The sequence below is a fragment of the Somniosus microcephalus genome, chromosome 2 (genome assembly GCF_052327205.1).
Source record: "Somniosus microcephalus isolate GS21.2 chromosome 2, FLI_Smic_1.0, whole genome shotgun sequence".
Classification (NCBI taxonomy): Eukaryota; Metazoa; Chordata; class Chondrichthyes; order Squaliformes; family Somniosidae; genus Somniosus; species Somniosus microcephalus.
The window spans coordinates 372,451,277-372,469,935 of NC_140988.1; positions in this window are offsets into that span (position 1 = coordinate 372,451,277).

An 18,659-nucleotide genomic window follows, 5' to 3' on the forward strand; every position below is an offset into this window, starting at 1 on the left:
CATCCGAAAGACGGCACCTCTGACAGTGCAGCACTCCCTCAGTACGGCACTGAAGTGTCAGCTTAGAATATGTGCTACCACTGGGCCATGCAGGCACCTAAATCAAACAGCTAGATGATTTTAAAAGCACGGGATAATGGAACAAGAAACCTGAATGGGTTTCAAGAAGGAACGGGACAGGTTCTTATCAACAAATGGGATTCAGGGTTATTAGAAACGCACCAAGGGAATACAGTGGATAGGTGGGCTCATCAGAACATAGGAACATAAGATGTAGGAGCAGGAGTAGGTCATTTGGCCCCTCGAGCCTGCTCCGCCATTCAATAAGATCATAACTGATCTGATCTTGGCCTCAACTCCACTTCCCTGCCCGCTCCCCATAACCCTCGACTTCCTTATCGTTCAAAACTCTGTCTATCTCCACCTTCAATATATTCAATGACCCAACCTCCACAGCTCTCTGGGGATTGGGAGCAGTTTAGGATTCAGCAAAGGAAGACAAAGGGATTAATTAAGAGGGGGAAAATAGAATATGAGAGTAAGCTTGCAGGAAACATAAAAACTGACTGTAAAAGCTTCTATAGATGCGTGAAGAGAAAAAGATTGGTGAAGTCAAGCGTAGGTCCCTTGCAGTCAGAATCAGGGGAATTTATAATGGGGAACAAAGAAATTGCTGACCAATTAAATACATACTTTGGTTCTGTCTGCACAAAGGAGGACACAAATAACCTCCCCAGAGATGTCGGGGAACATAGGGTCTAATGAGAGGGAGGAATTGAATGAAATCAGTATTTGTAGGGAAATGGTGTTAGGGAAATTGACGGGATTTAAGGCCGATAAATCCCCAGAGCCCGATAATCTACATCCTAGGGTAATTAAGGAAGAGGCCCTAGAAATAGTAGATGCATTGCTGGTCATCTTCCAAAATTCTATAGACTCTGGAACAGTTCCCATGAATTGGAGGGTAGCTAATGTAACCCCACTGTTCAAAAAGGTTGGGAGAGAGAAAACGGGGAATTATAGACTGGTAAGCCTGACATCGGTAGTGGGGAAAATACTAGAGTCCATTATAAAAGATGTAATAGCAGAGCACTTGGAAAACAGTGACAGGATCGGACAAAGTCAACATGGATTTACAAAAGGTCTGGGGAAACTTTTAGCAGGCATACTCAGTGTTGTGGAAGTTTGGAGCCTGACACCCATCTCCAGTGTGACCTCCTTGGAAACCCCTCTCCCCACCTTGACTGAACGCTTCCTCAGCTGAGGCATATACCAGAAGCATGGCGACCATTTAATTCCTTTCCTCCTGGACATCAGATTCGGATGAAGACCAGCCGCGGCAGCAGCAGAACAATGAGCAACAGCAACACCAACAGCAGGAACATCAACAGGAGCGCCAAGCTGCTAGTCACCCACCTGAAGATGCACAGGCCAGAAGATGCCAGAGCGCCACTATATTGCTGCCTGTGATGCAAGGAACACACTCATCCTGGCCAGATTTGCTTAGCCTGCACAATCAAACACTTTAGTCTCACTCCTTCTTACCAGATCATCGACAATGGAGAAGAACCTACAGAATCCTATCACTCTGACCACCATTCTGATAATCGCAAGGCGCCCTAAGCCCTCAATATGAAAGTCCCATTTGTGAAATGATACAGTCCACAAACTTCAACAGTTTGCCATCAAAACACTTTATAATACAATCACAATGATGGCTGGTCCAAAAACAAAACAACACAGCACTTAAGTGACTACCCTTGTGACTACTTGTGCTTTATCTTCCTCTTACACGTGCTCCTACATGGTGCTTCCCCTGTGGCTTCAGCAGATGTGGAGGCCCCTTGCTCGCTCTCTTGCTGCTCCTGTCTCGACGGCTTTGGCGGGCATCCTATGGGGTGGCGAACCTGTGCGGGCTCGCCAACAGTCTGCTGCTCCTATGGCTGTGCAGGGGCTGAGACGCCCATCTCATTTGGGTGAGGACTCTGGTGGGGCTCTGACCCAGGTCTTTTCTGTGGCATGGTCATGTGTGCGCTTGGAGAGGAGCCCCCACTTCCTTGTTGTCTGCCACCAACATCCCTCTCATGGGTCAGCCGCACTTCAGAGCTAGCAAGTGGCTTGACAGCACCTTGCTGCACTGCAGAGGGGCCATGAGGAACCATTTCTGCAATGGAAGTCCTACTCCAGAGGACTTGCATGAAGGTCGGCTTTATTTGCCCAATAGCTGACCATCGCTCCTCAAGAGATGTAATTCTATTCTGAACAATGATCATGTTTTCAATACCCGTGCGACTAAGTTCCTCCATGGACCATGGAAGGAGTGAGTGTAGTGAATGCATAGCATGGATCCTTAGAAGGACACAAAGGACCCACCCTATGTGTTGTAAGCAGTTGTTGTCATGGCATCACAGCGATAGGAAGTATGAGGGCTGCATGGTCGAATAGTTAAGCGAATGTGACCATAGAGAGAGAGGGAATGGGTAAGGGTGCAGGGATGCAAGTGTCAAGTGGGATGTGGAGGAGGAGGTTGGCAAAGCAGAGTGCTGGTGAGGAGAGGCGATGGGGATCAGATTGAGGGTGATGGGAAAGTCATACTCACTTTTCTGGTGCGGAGAAGGTCACGAAACCTCTTCCTGCATTGCAGCCAGGTTCTGCGGCTCATTGAAATGGTGTTGACAACCTGGGCCACTTGTAGCCACACAGCTTTTGTCTGCCGGGGTGGCTTTTTTCTCCCTGAGGAAGGGAACAGCACCTCCTTATTGCAGCTGGCTCCGTACACCAGAGCTTGGAGGGAGGGCTCATCAAACCGAGGGGCACACTTTTGCTTGATTCGTGACAATTTTCCACAATTCAACTCCTTCATATAAATTGCTGAGCCTTTGCAGTCTCCAGAAGAATCAAGGCTGCTTGCAGGCCTTAAATCCAACAGCATTGATGACGTCATCGGAGGCGACTTTCTGTATGAAAAGACTCATTGGGCCAGTGGTTCCCACACGCAGGAAATCAATTGGCCAATTAGGGGAAAATCGCACTTTTTCAGCACTTCACTGAGGAGTCGGGGTCCTGACACAATTTCCACCTGACACGCCCCAGCCCGCCCACACTGACAAACTCCAGCCCATACAGTACAGGAGGAGGCCATTCAGCCCATCGTGCCTGAGCCTGTGCACGTTCCCAGTTTGTGGCGTGCCTGTATGGGCAGCTGAAATTTTAATGAAGCAACTTAAAATCTCACTGTCAGTTCATCTGAATAAACTGCATTCTCTAAACTAACAGAAGCAAGAATCGGTAACACATCAATAAAGAAGGGCAGTTAAAGATACAATTTTATCATCACCGGGCTTAAAAAGTCACTCAACTGTTCTATCAGTTTTGTTAATCCATCTCAGCAGTGTTACAGGTGCTGGAAACCACCCGAACATTTCAACACTGTGGCAAATCCAGATTTATAAGATCCCAAGACAGCTACAGGTGAGGGAGCCCATGGGGGCATCACGAACAAGCAAGGCCGCATTTATTGCCCATCCCGACTTGCCCTGAGAAGGTAGTGCTTGTCTTTCTTCTTGAACCGCTGCTTATAGCGGTTTTGATACAACTGAGTGGTTTGCTAGGCCACTTCCGAGGGCAATGAAGAGTCAGCCATGTTGGTGTGGGACTGGAGTCACACACAGGCCAGACTGGTTGAGGACAGCAGGCGTCCTTCCCTAAAAGGACGTCAGTAAACCTGTTGTGTATGTCCCTTTAAGGGAACAACTGGTCTTAGACTGCAGTACCGGCAGTGACCACCCCTGTATAAAAGGCCCTAACAGGCTTCTGTAGTTTCAGTTTCAAGCTGCCTCTTGTTCAGTAAAGTACCTGTTAAACTGTTCTCCCGAAGTCCGTGTAGTATTGAGGCGTGGACTTTACAGTGGCGACGAGTAAGTTCGAACTCACCTGCAGTGTGGCATCATCTCACGGGGATCTCACCTGAAAGGAAGGTCTTGGAAAGTCGTAGTCTGAGCAACGGGCGTCGACCGAGGGCAACCGCCCGAAGAATCCATCGGTGTTTGGAGAATTGCGGGAGAGACTGTGGTTCCAGCGAATCGTGCTGGTAGCAGGTAGCGCGCTGACCCTTCCGGACTGTGGCGGGCTCAAGCTCGATCGAGCGGCTCTACAAATCGGGCTGCGCAGCGTCGCCGGGAAGAGAAAACAAGAGAGGGTGGAGCGCACAGGGCGCGGTCGGTGCTCGAGAACAGGACAGCGGAGAGAAACTAAACGGGGGGGAAGGAAAGCGAGACGCGCCGAAGCTGCGGGTCGCCGCCATTACCCGGTAGAGCGCTAGGAGCAGCGTGGCAGTAAGGGGAAGAAGCAAAAGCGCAGGAGGCGCCATTTTATTACGTTGGGGAAGAAGCAAAAGCGCGGGAGGCGCCATTTTATTCCATTGGGGAAGAAGCAAAAGCGCGGGAGGCGCCATTTTAAATCGCCCAAGATGCCGAAAAGTGGCAGTATCACTGCTTTCGACAACGAGGTAGAAGACTGGACCACGTATGTGGAAAGAATTGAAGTGTACTGCAAGGCAAATGAGGTGGCTGATGGAAAGAGGGCATCGGTATTATTAAATCTGATGGGTGCGAGTACGTACGGCCTATTGCGGAATTTAATTACCCCAGCTAAACCAATGGAGAAAAGTTTTGAAGAGATTGTTCATATCTTACAGGAACATCTAAGCCCTACACCACTGCTGATAGCAGAAAGATTCAAGTTCCATAAAAGAAACCAGCACAAAGATGAGAGCAATGCTGACTATCTTACGGAACTACGCAAGTTATCGAAGCACTGCCAGTTCGGAGCAGGACTGGCAGACACATTACGGGATAAGTTTGTCTGCGGGCTCCAGGGTGAAGGAACCCAGAAACGATTACTTTCAAAAAAGGACCTGACGCTAGTACAGGCTTTCAGCGTGGCAGTATCCTACGAAGCAGCAGCACGGGGAGCTGCGGAAATACAACAGAAACCACAAGAATACAGCGCTAACGAAATGGCGTATGGAGCCGAAAAGTGCTATCGCTGCGGCAGGACAACCCATGAGCAGAAGGACTGCTGGTTTAAAGACAAAATATGCAGGCAATGCGGGAAAATGGGACATATAGCAAGAGTCTGCAGGTCGGGAAAGAAGACCAACACGACAAGAACTACTAAGGAACAGTACAGGAAAGTAAAGAAACTGACAGATAGTAGTTCAGAAGATCAGGAGAGTGACAAGGACTCCGGGAGCAGGCGACTAAGTTGTTTAAAGTTACACAACATGATCGCAAAAGAAGATCACCGAACCATTTGGGTCACCCTCATGATAGCAGGGTCCCCAGTGAAGATGGAATTGGACACAGGATCAGCCCTAACTGTCATGAATCGACGAGACTATGAGCGGCTATTCTCACACATACCCTTAAAGGACACGTCCATTGTATTGAAGACATACACGGGGCAAAAGGTCTACCCCAGAGGAAAAATAAGGGTGCCAGTTGAATATAACGGAAAGGAAACACAGAAACTATACATGTATATACCACGAGATGGAGGACCACCATTATTGGGATGTGAATGGATCCGAAGACTACAATTGGATTGGCATTCCATTCTGGCACTAACTGTGACTGACAAAAAAGATGATGACGTCGCACCTGGATGTCTGTCACGAATTCTATCTGACGCGGAAGAGGTGTTCCAACAAGGACTTGGGACTCTAAAAGGAGTAAAGGCAACCATAAAGATTGAGGATAACGCAACCCCAAAATTTTTCAAGGCCAGACCGGTGCCACACGCGATACGCCCAGTTGTGGAAGCTGAACTGGAGAGTCTGGAGCATTCAGGGGTGCTGTCTAAGGTGGACTGGAGCGAGTGGGCCACACCCATCGTTCCTGTAATGAAGAAAGCATTGAGCAGCACACCTGGGGAGCCAAGGAAGGTTCGCATCTGTGGGGACTTCAAGGTGACTGTGAACCCAGTCCTGCACACAGTACAGTATCTGCTTCCGCGGATAGAAGATATTTTCACCTCACTATCTGGAGGGAAACGTTTTACAAAGATTGACCTGGCTCAAGCGTATCTACAAATGGAGGTGGAAGAAGCATCTAGGAAATACCTTATGATAAACACTCACAAAGGCCTTTACCAGTACAATCGACTGGTATTCGGGGTAGCATCGGCCCCGGCTATGTGGCAGAGGGCAATGGAACAAGTCCTGCAAGGGATCCCGGGGACCCAGTGTTATTTGGACGACATCCTGGTTACGGGCGAAAATGACAGTGAACACCTTGCCAACCTGGAACAGGTGCTCACGAGATTGCAGGAATATGGGCTACGAGCCAACCGTCCCAAATGCGAGTTCTTCAGGAGACAAAGCTCGTATTGTGGCCACATGATTGATGAGGAAGGGTTGCATAAGTCGCCGGACAAGATTGAGGCTGCAGTCAAGGCTCCAGCACCAGAAAATGTGTCGCAACTGAGGTCGTTCCTCGGGTTGGTGAACTACTACCATAAGTTCTTGCCGAATTTATCTACAATTCTGCACCCACTGAACACCCTCCTTCAAACTGGTGTAACATGGAAATGGAGTGATGAGTGTAAGTGTGCCTTTCAGGAATGTAAATGCCAAATCACTTCAAAAGAAGTATTGGCCCACTGCAACCCAACACTACCGATTCGGTTGGCATGTGATGCGTCACCTTACGGCATTGGAGCGGTGCTGTCACACAAATTCCGTGACGGTTCAGAGAGGCCAATATCCTTTGCATCGCGCTTGCTAACCTCAGCCGAGCGTAACTACGCCCAGATTGACAGGGAGGCCCTCAGCCTGGTGTTGGGGGTGAAGAAGTTCAATCACTATCTGCACGGGCAGAAATTCACCCTACTGACTGATCATCAGCCCCTGGTCTCCATTTTTAACCCAAAGAAGGGCGTTCCGGTGATGACGGCGCAATGGCTGCAAAGATGGTCACTTTTTCTAGGGGTACATCAGTATGAAATAGAGTACAAAGGTACGAAACAACATGGAAATGCTGATGGGCTGTCGCGCCTTCTGTTGCCTACGGCGGAAGAAGCACCTGCAGTGGACCCGGTGGAGATATTCCATGCGACCATAGTCGAATGTTTGCCTGTTACAAACGCAAGTATTGAGAAGGAAACCCGAAATGACCCGACCCTCTCTCGGGTCTATGATTTGACGGTGAAGGGATGGCCAGCATATGGCGACTCACTGTTGCAAGCATTCTCGCCAAGGAGGGAACAGCTGTCAGTGTGCCGGGGAACCTTGATGTGTAGATCCCGACTGGTAATTCCACTCAAGTTGAGAGATAGAGTACTCAATGAGCTTCACGAGGGTCATCTGGGAGGGGTAAAAATGAAGAGCCTAGCCAGGGGGTTTGTGTGGTGGCCGGGAATCGATAAAGAAATCGAGGATATGACCAAGAGATGCACAGGATGCCAGAAGGTCCAAAACGCTCCACCACAGGCCCCGCTACATCCATGGGAGTGGTCCTCATCTCCATGGCAACGGGTACACATTGATTTCGCTGGTCCATTTATGGACTCAATGTTTCTAATAGCTGTGGACGCCCATTCGAAATGGCCAGAGGTCATTAAAATGTCCTCCACCACCACGGAGAAAACTATTGCAGTCCTAAGGACCATCTTCGCCAGGAATGGGTTGCCAGAACAGATCTGTTCCGACAATGGCCCACAGTTTGTGTCTGAGAATTTCCGGAGGTTCCTGAAGAATAATGGGGTGAAACATTACACATCTGCCCCATATCATCCAGCCACAAATGGATTGGCTGAGAGGTTTGTTCAGACCTTTAAAAAGGCCATAAAGGCAATGTATAATGACGACATACCACTGCAACACAAGGTGGATAACTTCCTGTTTGCTTACCGGAATGCGTCACATGCAGTAACCAACCAAACTCCAGCCGTACTGTTTTTCAACCGGAGACTAAGATGTCGCTTGGATTTGCTCAAACCAAACATAAGAGATGTTGAGGATAAGCGGTTCCAGCACATAAATGAGAAGCCAACCAGGAGCTTCAAGATAGGGCAACCAGTCTTGGCCTGCGACTACCGAACAGAAAAATGGCAGCCAGGCACGATATGCACACAGCAGGGACCACTAATGTACACAGTGGACGTTGGAGAGAGCATCGTGAGACGCCATGCTGACCAGATTCTAGAGTCACAGGAACAAGCCAAACCTGTACCACAAGCATGTGCATCTGGTAATGAGCCCGAAGTACAGATTGCGTCTACCTCAGAAGCAGTGGTATTGGAAGCTGACGAACCAACCAATGACAATGAGCCAGAATTGACTCCACCGCCAGAACAGGATACTCGAGAAAGGCGCTATCCAGTCCGGATCAGGAAGCCTCCTCAAAGACTGAACTTATAAATGACTATTTCAGTTGATGTACATATTACTGAGAAAATTGTAATTGTAATTAGTTATTATTTAGTTGTTAAATGAATGTTATGTACTGTTTATCTAAAAGGGGAGGAATTGTTGTGTATGTCCCTTTAAGGGAATAACTGGTCTTAGACTGCAGTACCGGCAGTGACCACCCCTGTATAAAAGGCCCTAGCAGGCTTCTGTAGTTTCAGTTTCAAGCTGCCTCTTGTTCAGTAAAGTACCTGTTAAACTGTTCTCCCGAAGTCCGTGTATTATTGAGGCGCGGACTTTACAAAACCAATGATCACTTTTTCTGATACCAGCTGTTTAGATTTTTTTTTAAACTGAATTCAAATTCTCAAACTGCCGTGGTGGGATTTGAACTCACCGTTCTTTGGATTATTAGTCCAGTAATATAGCCATTACACTACTGTGCTTAAATTTAGCTCATCTAAACTGTTTCCCTTATTTCTTGGACACCAAAACTGAACACTGTACTCAAGTTCCACTCTGACTGGAGCACTGTTGAGTTTAGGCACCCTATTTTTCAATTTATACTCAACCAATGTGGCAATATAATTAAGTATTCTGTTTGCTTTGTTTATTGCTACTCCGCAGTGATTTGACTTAATAAGTACCAAATCTGTTTTGCTTCAGGACAAATTCAGGGCAGACTATCCTCCTTGGAGTAGGGGTAGGGGGTGCTGCAGAGAGCTTGCCTTGGGGTTCATTTAGCTCCTGATGATAGTTAAATGGAATCAATCAATCCCCTTGTGTTGCACATTACCCTTGGGCAGTGTTGAGGTCTGTCTGGTTAGGCTTGTGACTGGGGGAGTTAAGATTCTTTCCTCTCAGTCTTTCCTCCAACCCTAACAAGCAAGGTAGCCTTAGCTGAACAAGCAGCTCACCATATGCTGATCAGCTGCATATCCTAGCTGGTTAAGCTCAAGCAGAGCTCTTGCAGACAGTTGCGGTTCATTATTTGGCTCTTGCCAACCTGTGCCCAAGGATTCTAGGCTAAGCTAAGTAAGGCATGTTCCTACAATGAGAGACTGCGCACCTCCGCATCAGGCCAATGGCAACTATATATATGGGTTTATCAGTAGTTATAAGAACATAAATAGGAGCAGGAGTAGGCCATTTGGCCCTTCGAGCCTGCTCCACCATTCAATAAGATCATGGCTGATCGTCGACCTCAACTCCACTTTCCTGCACTATCCCCATATCCCTTAATTCCCTTAATATTCAAAAATCTATTGATCTCTGTCTTGAATATACTCAATGACTGAGCCTCCACAGCCCTCTGGGGTAGAGAATTCCAAAGATTTGCCACCCTCTGAGTGAAGAAATTTCTCTTCATCTCAGTCCTAAATGGCTGACCCCTTATTTGGAGACTGTGACCCCTGGTTCTAGACTCCCCAGCCAGGGGAAACATCCTCCCTGCATCAACCCTGTCAAACTCTGTAAGATTTTTATATTTTTCAATGAGATCACCTCTCATTCTTCTAAACTCTAGAGAATAAGGGCCTAGACTACTCAACCTCTCCTCATAGGACAATCCCCCCATCCCAGGAACCAGTCTGGTGAACCTTCGTTGCACTCCCTCTATGGCAAGTATATCCTTCCTTAGGTAAGGAGACCGGAACTGTACACAATACTCCAGGTGTGGTCTCACCAGGGCCCTATATAATTGCAATAAGATGTCTTTACTCTTATACTTGGATGCTTTTAAAAATAGTGATGAGCTTACGTACATTTCAGACATCCAACTGACGATAAGAAGAACAGGCTGAAGTGCAGCTTATAAAGGAGCGGCACATTAGTTGTAGAGAAAAGTGGGTTGAAATCAAAGAGAATGTAAGAGGGACCACAGAGGCAAACTCCAGATTGTACGCACCAACTGAATGGGATTATGAGGAAGAATCTGGGGTGTTCCATTGGAAGTATCATCTTCCGTGGCTATGTGGAATAGGCTCCCAGTTAACACTTTCATGTGTTAAGAAGGATCTATTTAATTAACAATAGGATTGAGTGTGTTAACACTTTCATGTGTTAAAAAGGATCTATTTAATTAACAATGGGAATGACAGTGTAAAAATCGAGATGATTGAATATTATGTGGAATATAATGGTTTCTGAGCTACTGGACTGTGAAAATCTCATGTGGAATAAGGCAATCAGGCAAGAATGTATAATGTAAGACGTAAGGTCAGCTAGATATATGTGAAGTTTTGCCTCATTTAACTTTGAGATCAGGGAGTGTTCCCTTAGCACTCTCACTGTTGGGCTGGAAGGTTGTAAGTGAAAGGGCCACACCAGACTTGAGTGCATGAAGTGGGCTGACACTTTGTGGGGAATTTTTCGGGGCGGTCAGTGGGCGCATTCGGTGGTGGGTCGGGTGGGAAAATGTTTTTTTTTGTCAGCGGGTCGAGACCCCGCTGTCAACCCGCTGCCACGCGCCTTTCCCAGATGTCGGGTCTGTCAGCGCTGAACAGACCTGACACGCAGCGGTGGGGAAGGCAATTCAGGTCATTATGACCTTGTCAAAAGCCAATTAAGAAGTATTTTGAGCTCACCTTACCACTTTACGAGGTCGCCACGGGGTCCACACTGTTCGGGGATCATGTCAGGTAAGCAGGTTGGGAGTTGTATGACCATGAACTGATCTCATTACTTGACAGCTGCAAATGTGCTATAAAAGCTCCCATCTCTCAGCTGTTCACTTTCCAAGCTCAGAAGCTGTTGCTTACTGCACTTGGAAGACAGATTGAACTTTATGCAGGTTGCAAGTGTTTGAAATAAACTCTGTGTCCACTGTCACCTCATTGGAACAACCTCTCTCACCATTGACAGATCACTTCTGTCATCTTAACTTCACCTGCTATCTACTACATCAGCATCAGTGCCTTTGAAACTATCTCACCTTGGTCCTCAGAATCCCACCACGATCAGCCCCAACACCAGCAGCACCAACAACAACACATTTTCCGCAATCAACTGATGCTGCACAGGACACCAGGCATCAGCACCTGACCACATTGCTGCCAGTAACGCCAGGGATGACCTCACCATGGCCAGATTTACTTCACTTGGTGCTGTACACCCTGGCTGCCACATGATGCACCAGGTTGGCACCACACCACACCAACACCATAAAGCATCCCTACAATGCCCAAGCCATTCCTTTCATACTCATCACCATTCACTGCAACTCACTAAGCCACTTCCAAAGGTGCACACATACCTGTCCAAGAATGCAAAGTGTTGAAAATAAAAATTTCAATGTTTGACACCACATTAACAGAAACTTCACATGAGCATTGGCTAAAACACACAAGTGCCAACCCTTGTGTGTTGTTAGTTGGTATGATTGCACTAGGATGAGGGTGAGTGTGAGGGGTGGTTAGTGAGATAGGGAAGTGATCATGTAGATAGAGAGGGATGGGTGGAGGTGCAAGGTAAGTTGGTGTGAGTAAGGATGTGCAGGGGTAGGGTAGGAAAGGCAGAGTGATGGGGTCGAGGCCTGAGGAGGATGAGGTCGAGTGTGTCTTTGCAGTAACGTTTCGTGATCTACTGAGATCATTGAAAGGTTTGCGCCGCTGCAGCCTGGTCCTCCTGACGACATCCCTGCTTGTGTCCTCCTGTGCAATGTGCAACCGGGCTGCATTGGTCTCCTGGGGAAATCAGGGAAAAGTCATTTTGGACAGTGGGCTGGAGCCAGCAGCGAGGCCGGGACCCGCCACCAACATCGCCTGCCACAAACCCGCCGAGGTTGGTAAAATCCAGCCCTCTATTGCAGTACTGAGGGACTGCTGCATTAATGAAATGGTAGACAATAGAGGGAATGCACTGCCCGAAAGGGTGGTGGAAGCGGATTCAATAAAAACTTTCAAAAGAGAATTGAATAAATACTTGAAAAGGAAATATTTGCTGGGCTCTGGGGAAAGAGCAGGATAGTGGGTCTAATTGGATCGCTCTTTCAAAGAGCCGGCACAGGCACGATGGGCTGAATGGCCTCCTTCTGTGCTGTATAATTCTATGATTCTAACATTCTTCAAACGAGACCTTGAACCGAGGTCACCTCTTCATTTTGGGGGATATTAAAAATCCCATGGCAGTACTCAAAGAGCAGGAATATTCTCCATGAACAACAACAGAAAATGCTGGAAATACTTAGCAGGTCAGGCGGCATCTGTGGACAGAGAAACAGAGTTAATGTTTCAGGTCATAGAAACATAGAAACATAGAAGATAGGAGCAGGAGTAGGGCATTCGGTCGCTCAAGCCTGCTCCACCATTCAATGCGATCATGGCTGATCATCCAAATTCAGTACCCGGTCCCTGCTTTCTCCCCATAACCCTTGATCCCTTTAGCCTTAAGAAATATATCCAACTCCTTCTTGAATATATTTAATGAATTGGCCTCTACTGCCTTCTGTGGTAGAGAAATCCACAGCACTGCTTGCCACTCGGAAAAAGACCCATTTATTCCAACTCTTTGCTTTCTGTCTGCCAACGAGTTCTCTATCCAAGTCAATACCTTGCCCCTAATCCCATGTGCCTTAACTTTACACGCTAATGTCTTATGCGGGACCTTATCAAAAGCCTTCTGAAAGTCTTTTGATAAAGTGCCACATACTAGGCTTGTTAGCAAAATTGAAGCCCATGGGATAAAAGGGGCAGTAGCAGCATGGATACAATATTAGCTTATAGATATAAAAACAGAGAGTTGTGGTGAGAGACCCTCGAGTTACTGACCATCGCACGCCCGAATTCCTTACCTTTGCCCCAGAGTTCCTGACCTTTGCCCCCGCCCGTATTCCTGACCTTTGCCCCCTCGAGTTCCTGACCTTTGCCCCCAGTTCATGACCTTTGCGCCTCCCGAGTTCATGACCTTCGCCCCCCTCCCGAGTTCATGACCTTTGCCGCCCCCCTCCCGAGTTCCTGACCTTTGCCACCCCCCCCCCAGTGTACCTGTGCAACAAGCCCTGTTTCAACTCATAAAATAAGGAACTGCTGCAGTTTTTGATCTTTATCTCCAGGGTCCAGGGACAGGGATTTGAATACCCGGTAAAACAAACTCTCCTATTAACATCTCCCTATCTATCCCACGGTGGGATGAGGAGCTGAAACGAGGTTTGTAAATATTGAAGAATGTAACCGAGGTGAACAGTGCTGGACAGTGAATGTCAATCTGAGATTATAAAGTCTGAAATGACCCTTTAACCAGCCTGGGTACTGTACCGTGTGGAGGGAGCAGCGACCGCCTGGAACCTGAGTCTGGGGAATCTCCCATCCACCAGAACTGGAACAGCAATCACAGAGTCAGTCAGCCCCTGAACTGATGGCTCTTATTAACTGACGGAAAGACTGGCAACTGACTGCTTGGTAAAGGTCACACCGTCTTTCTGCTCTTCAACTTAGGGGCCAGCTGGGGTTAAATAGCTGGTTAGGGTTAAAGCAGTAGCTTGGAGTTTAGTAACTGTTCATAATACATTCAATTATTAACTGTTAAAACTATAATAAATTAGTAACTGAGAATACTTTATTAAATTAACTGTTACTACAACATTAATTAGTACCTGCTAACACTATATTAAATAAGTAACTGTTAATGCTATATTAAATTAGTAACTGTTAATACCACGTTAAATTAGTAACTGTTAGTACTATATTAAATTAGTAACTGTTAATGCTATTTTAAATGAGTAACTGTTAATACCACGTTAAATTAGTAACTGTTAATGCTATATTAAATTAGTAACTGTTAATACCACGTTAAATTAGTAACTGTTAATGCTGTATTAAATTAGTAACTGTTAATACCATGTTAAATTAGTAACTGTTTGTACTATATTAAATTAGTAACTGTTAGTACTATATTAAATTAGTAACTGTTAATGCTATATTAAATTAGTAACTGTTAATACCACGTTAAATTAGTAACTGTTAGTACTATATTAAATTAGTAACTGTTAATGCTATATTAAATTAATAACTGTTAATACCACATTAAATTAGTAACTGTTAGTACTATATTAAATTAGTAACTGTTAATGCTATGTTAAATTAATAACTGTTAACACCACGTTAAATTAGTAACTGTTAATACAGGTAGACTATCCCTTATCCGCACTTCCGAAAACCGAAAACCTCTGAAAACCTCAAGGGCTAGAAATTCAGTAGGCTTTGCGCCTAGTTTTCGCCCAAAGAGGGCTTTTGCGCCACTTGCTGAGCTTTCGGCGATATTCAGCGCTGCGGTAATGGCGGCGTTAGCCAGTAGCGCTGCACCGCCACCGATGACGTCATCGGTGTGCGCAGTGCCCCGCAACGGCCCGACCGCCATATTGAGTTGCGGCCGCCTCTTCCGCAGCGGCCGCAAACAGCGATCAGAAAACGGGGCCGTACTGTAGCGTTAGTGGGGCGAGTTAAGGCGGATGTGCGGCCGGCCGCTTTTTCGGCGGCCGCCTGCCCGCACCTCGTTCCCCGGCCTCCTCCACCCGCCCCCCCGGCATTGCCGGCTGTTTTCCGGGAGCCCAACACTTCTCCGTGGTGCCGGGCTCATTTGCCGGCACTAGCGAGCGGCGATCTTGCTGTTGCAGGCACCTCCCCCTTAAGAGAGGGAGGAAGGCCTGCAGTACCGCGGCCGGCTTCGACGTGGGGCGCTGAAACTGAATTTCCGGCGGGCGCAAGTGGCTCCGCGGGCAGCGGTAACTTCTGGGCGCAAGCGAGCTGGCGGGCCCAAACTGAATTTCTAGGCCCAAGTTTTTTCGTGGAGCGTATCTCAGTATTTCCAGTGTAAAAGCTTAAGATAAAAGGAGGTGCGAAGGGCTGGAACCGTGAGGTAAGTGCCTTTATTGCACTGCTTGTGGGCAAGGAGGAGCAGAAGTGTTTTCCTCAGGCTCAACAAATTTCCCTACCCTCCCCACCCCCGAGAAGTCCGATTCGCCCCAACCAGCGATGTCCGACTTTCCCCCCCGCGATGTCTGACTTTCCCCCCCGATGTCCGACTTCCCCTCGCGATGTCCGACTTTCCCCCCGATGTCCGACTCCTCCCCCCGATGTCCGACTCCCCCCCGATGTCCGACTCTCCCCCCGATGTCCGACTCTCCCCCCGATGTCCGACTCCCCCCCGATGTCCGACTCCCCCCCGATGTCCGACTCTCCCCCCGATGTCCGACTCCCCCCGATGTCCGACTCCCCCCCCGATGTCCGACTCCCCCCCCGATGTCCGCCTCCCCCCCGATGTCCGACTCTCCCCCGATGTCCGACTCTCCCCCGATGTCCGACTCCCCCCCGATGTCCGACTCCCCCCCGATGTCCGACTCCCCCCCGATGTCCGACTCTCCCCCGATGTCCGACTCTCCCCCGATGTCCGACTCCCCCCCGATGTCCGACTCCCCCCCGATGTCCGACTCCCCCCCGATGTCCGACTCCCCCCCGATGTCCGACTCCCCCCCGATGTCCGACTCCCCCCCGATGTCCGACTGCCCCCCGATATCCGATTCACACCCCCGATGTCCGACTGCCCCCCGATATCCGATTCACACCCCCGATGTCCGACTCCCCCCCGCGATGTCCGACTCCCCCCCGATGTCCGCCTCCCCCCCGATGTCCGCCTCCCCCCCGATGTCCGCCTCCCTCCCGATGTCCGACTCCCCCCCGATGTCCGACTCCCCCCCGATGTCCGACTCCCACCGCGATGTCCGCCTCCCCCCCGATGTCCGACTCCCCCCCGCGATGTCCGACTCCCCCCCGATGTCCGACTCCCCCCCGATGTCCGCCTCCCTCCCGATGTCCGACTCCCCCCCGATGTCCGACTCCCCCCCGATGTCCGACTCCCCCCCGATGTCCGACTCTCCCCCGATGTCCGACTCCCCCCCGATGTCCGACTCCCCCCCGATGTCCGACTCCCCCCCGATGTCCGACTCCCCCCCGATGTCCGACTCCCCCCCGATGTCCGACTCCCCCCCGATGTCCGACTCCCCCCCGATGTCCGACTCCCCCCCGATGTCCGACTCCCCCCCGATGTCCGACTCCCCCGCGATGTCCGACTCCCCCGCGATGTCCGACTCCCCCGCGATGTCCGACTCCCCCCCGATGTCCGACTCCCCCCCGATGTCCGCCTCCCCCCCGATGTCCGACTCCCCCCCGATGTCCGACTCCCCCCCGATGTCCGACTCCCCCGCGATGTCCGACTCCCCCGCGATGTCCGACTCCCCCCCGATGTCCGACTCCCCCCCGATGTCCGACTCCCCCCGCGATGTCCGACTCCCCCCGATGTCCGACTCCCCCCCCGATGTCCGACTCCCCCCCGCGATGTCCGACTCCCCCCCGATGTCCGACTCCCCCCCGATGTCCGACTCCCCCCCGATGTCCGCCTCCCCCCCGATGTCCGACTCCCCCGCGATGTCCGACTCCCCCGCGATGTCCGACTCCCCCCCGATGTCCGCCTCCCCCCCGATGTCCGCCTCCCCCCCGATGTCCGACTCTCCCCCGATGTCCGACTCCCCCCCGATGTCCGACTCCCCCCCGATGTCCGACTCCCCCCCCCCGCGATGTCCGACTCCCCCCCCCCCCCCCGCGATGTCCGACTCCCCCCCTCCCCCCTGCCTCTTGTCCATTTCATCCGTTCTGAAATCCGAAAAAATTCCGAATTCCGAAACTCAGCTGGTCCCAAGGTTTTCGGATAAGGGATAGTCTACCTGTACTATATTAAATTAGTAACTGTTAATACGTAAGAACATAGGTACATAAGAAATAGGAGCACGAGTAGACCATTCAATGAGATCATGGCTGATCATTTGCCTCAACTCCAATCAACGGCCCCATCGCCATATCCCTTGATGCCATTACTAGTCAGAAATCTATCGGCTTCGGTTTTGAATATACCCAATGACTGAGCCTCCACAGCCCTCTGGGGTAGAGAATTCCAAAGATTCACCACCCTCTGTGTGAAGAAATTTCTTCTCATCTCAGTCCTGAATGGCCTACCCTTTATCCTGAGGCTGTGGCCCCTGGTTCTAGACTCCCCAGCCAAGGGAAACATTCTCCCAGCATCCACCCTATCAAGCCCTGTAATAATTTTGTAAGCTTGAATGAGATCCCCTCTCATTCTTCTGAATTCAAGAGAATACAGGCCGAGTTTACTCAATCTCTTCTCATACGACAGTCGCGCCATCCGAGGAAACAATCTCTTGAATCTTCGTTGCACTCCCTCTATGGAAAGTATATCCTTCCTCAGGTAAGGAGACCAAGGCCTAGAAATTCAGTTGCGTCCGCCAGCCGTTAGCGCCATAAGAGGGGTAGATTTCCAGCGCTAGGCACTTAGCGCCTGGGCGCAGGCCGATCTGCGCCTACGCCCAACTTCAGTTGACATTTAGCGCCGGCGCAAAGGGTTTGCGCCCGCTCAGCTGCGCGCGCAGCTTATGACGTCATTTCGTCGTACAACGCTGTTTGTGTGCCCCAAACCGGAAATTCAGTGGCGCCCGCCCAATGTGGGCGTGGCGCTGTTAAGAACTGTGAAGTGGAACGCAGCAGAGGCCCTGCGGGCCTCGGGGAGCGCTAATTAAAGGGCACTTAGACTGAACTATAAAGGCCAGCCATTTTGCTGCAATGACTTTAGTGCTTTGGATTTCTGGACAGAGACCAAGGAACAGACCTTCCTGATTTGGGACAACATAGGAGAGGTATTTTTGGCTTCTGGCCAGAGCTTGGAAATTTCACTCATTGTGATTTCACTGTTTGCAAGTTTATTATGGGGGCTGCATGGGGTTCCAACCCTCAGTTCCAGCATTATGTGCGAAGGGCTCGCAGATGCTGTGTGAGAGGGGCAGCCATGCCTAGACGCAGAGGGGCCATCAGGCGTCGGCAACGTAGGCCTTACCCACTCAGGGAATACTGGCAGCAGGTGTCCTATCTCACCATGACTGCCGCGCATTGTGTTAAGAGGCTGCGCTTCAGAAGGGAGGTGGTTGCAGAGATCTGCCAGCTGCTTCACAGAGATCTGCGTCCACAGCTGATGTGCAGGACGTCTCTGTCGGTGGAAGTGAAGGTCACGGTGGCTCTGAACTTTTATGCAAGCGGCTCATTCCAAGCCGCTGCTGGGGACATAGCGAACATTTCCCAGTTCGCCGTGCATCGCTGCATCCAGCAGGTCACCGATGCCCTTTTCGCAAGGAGACACCAATTCATCTCCTTCCCCATGACCCTAGAGAGGCAGGAGCAGCGTGCAGTCGGATTTG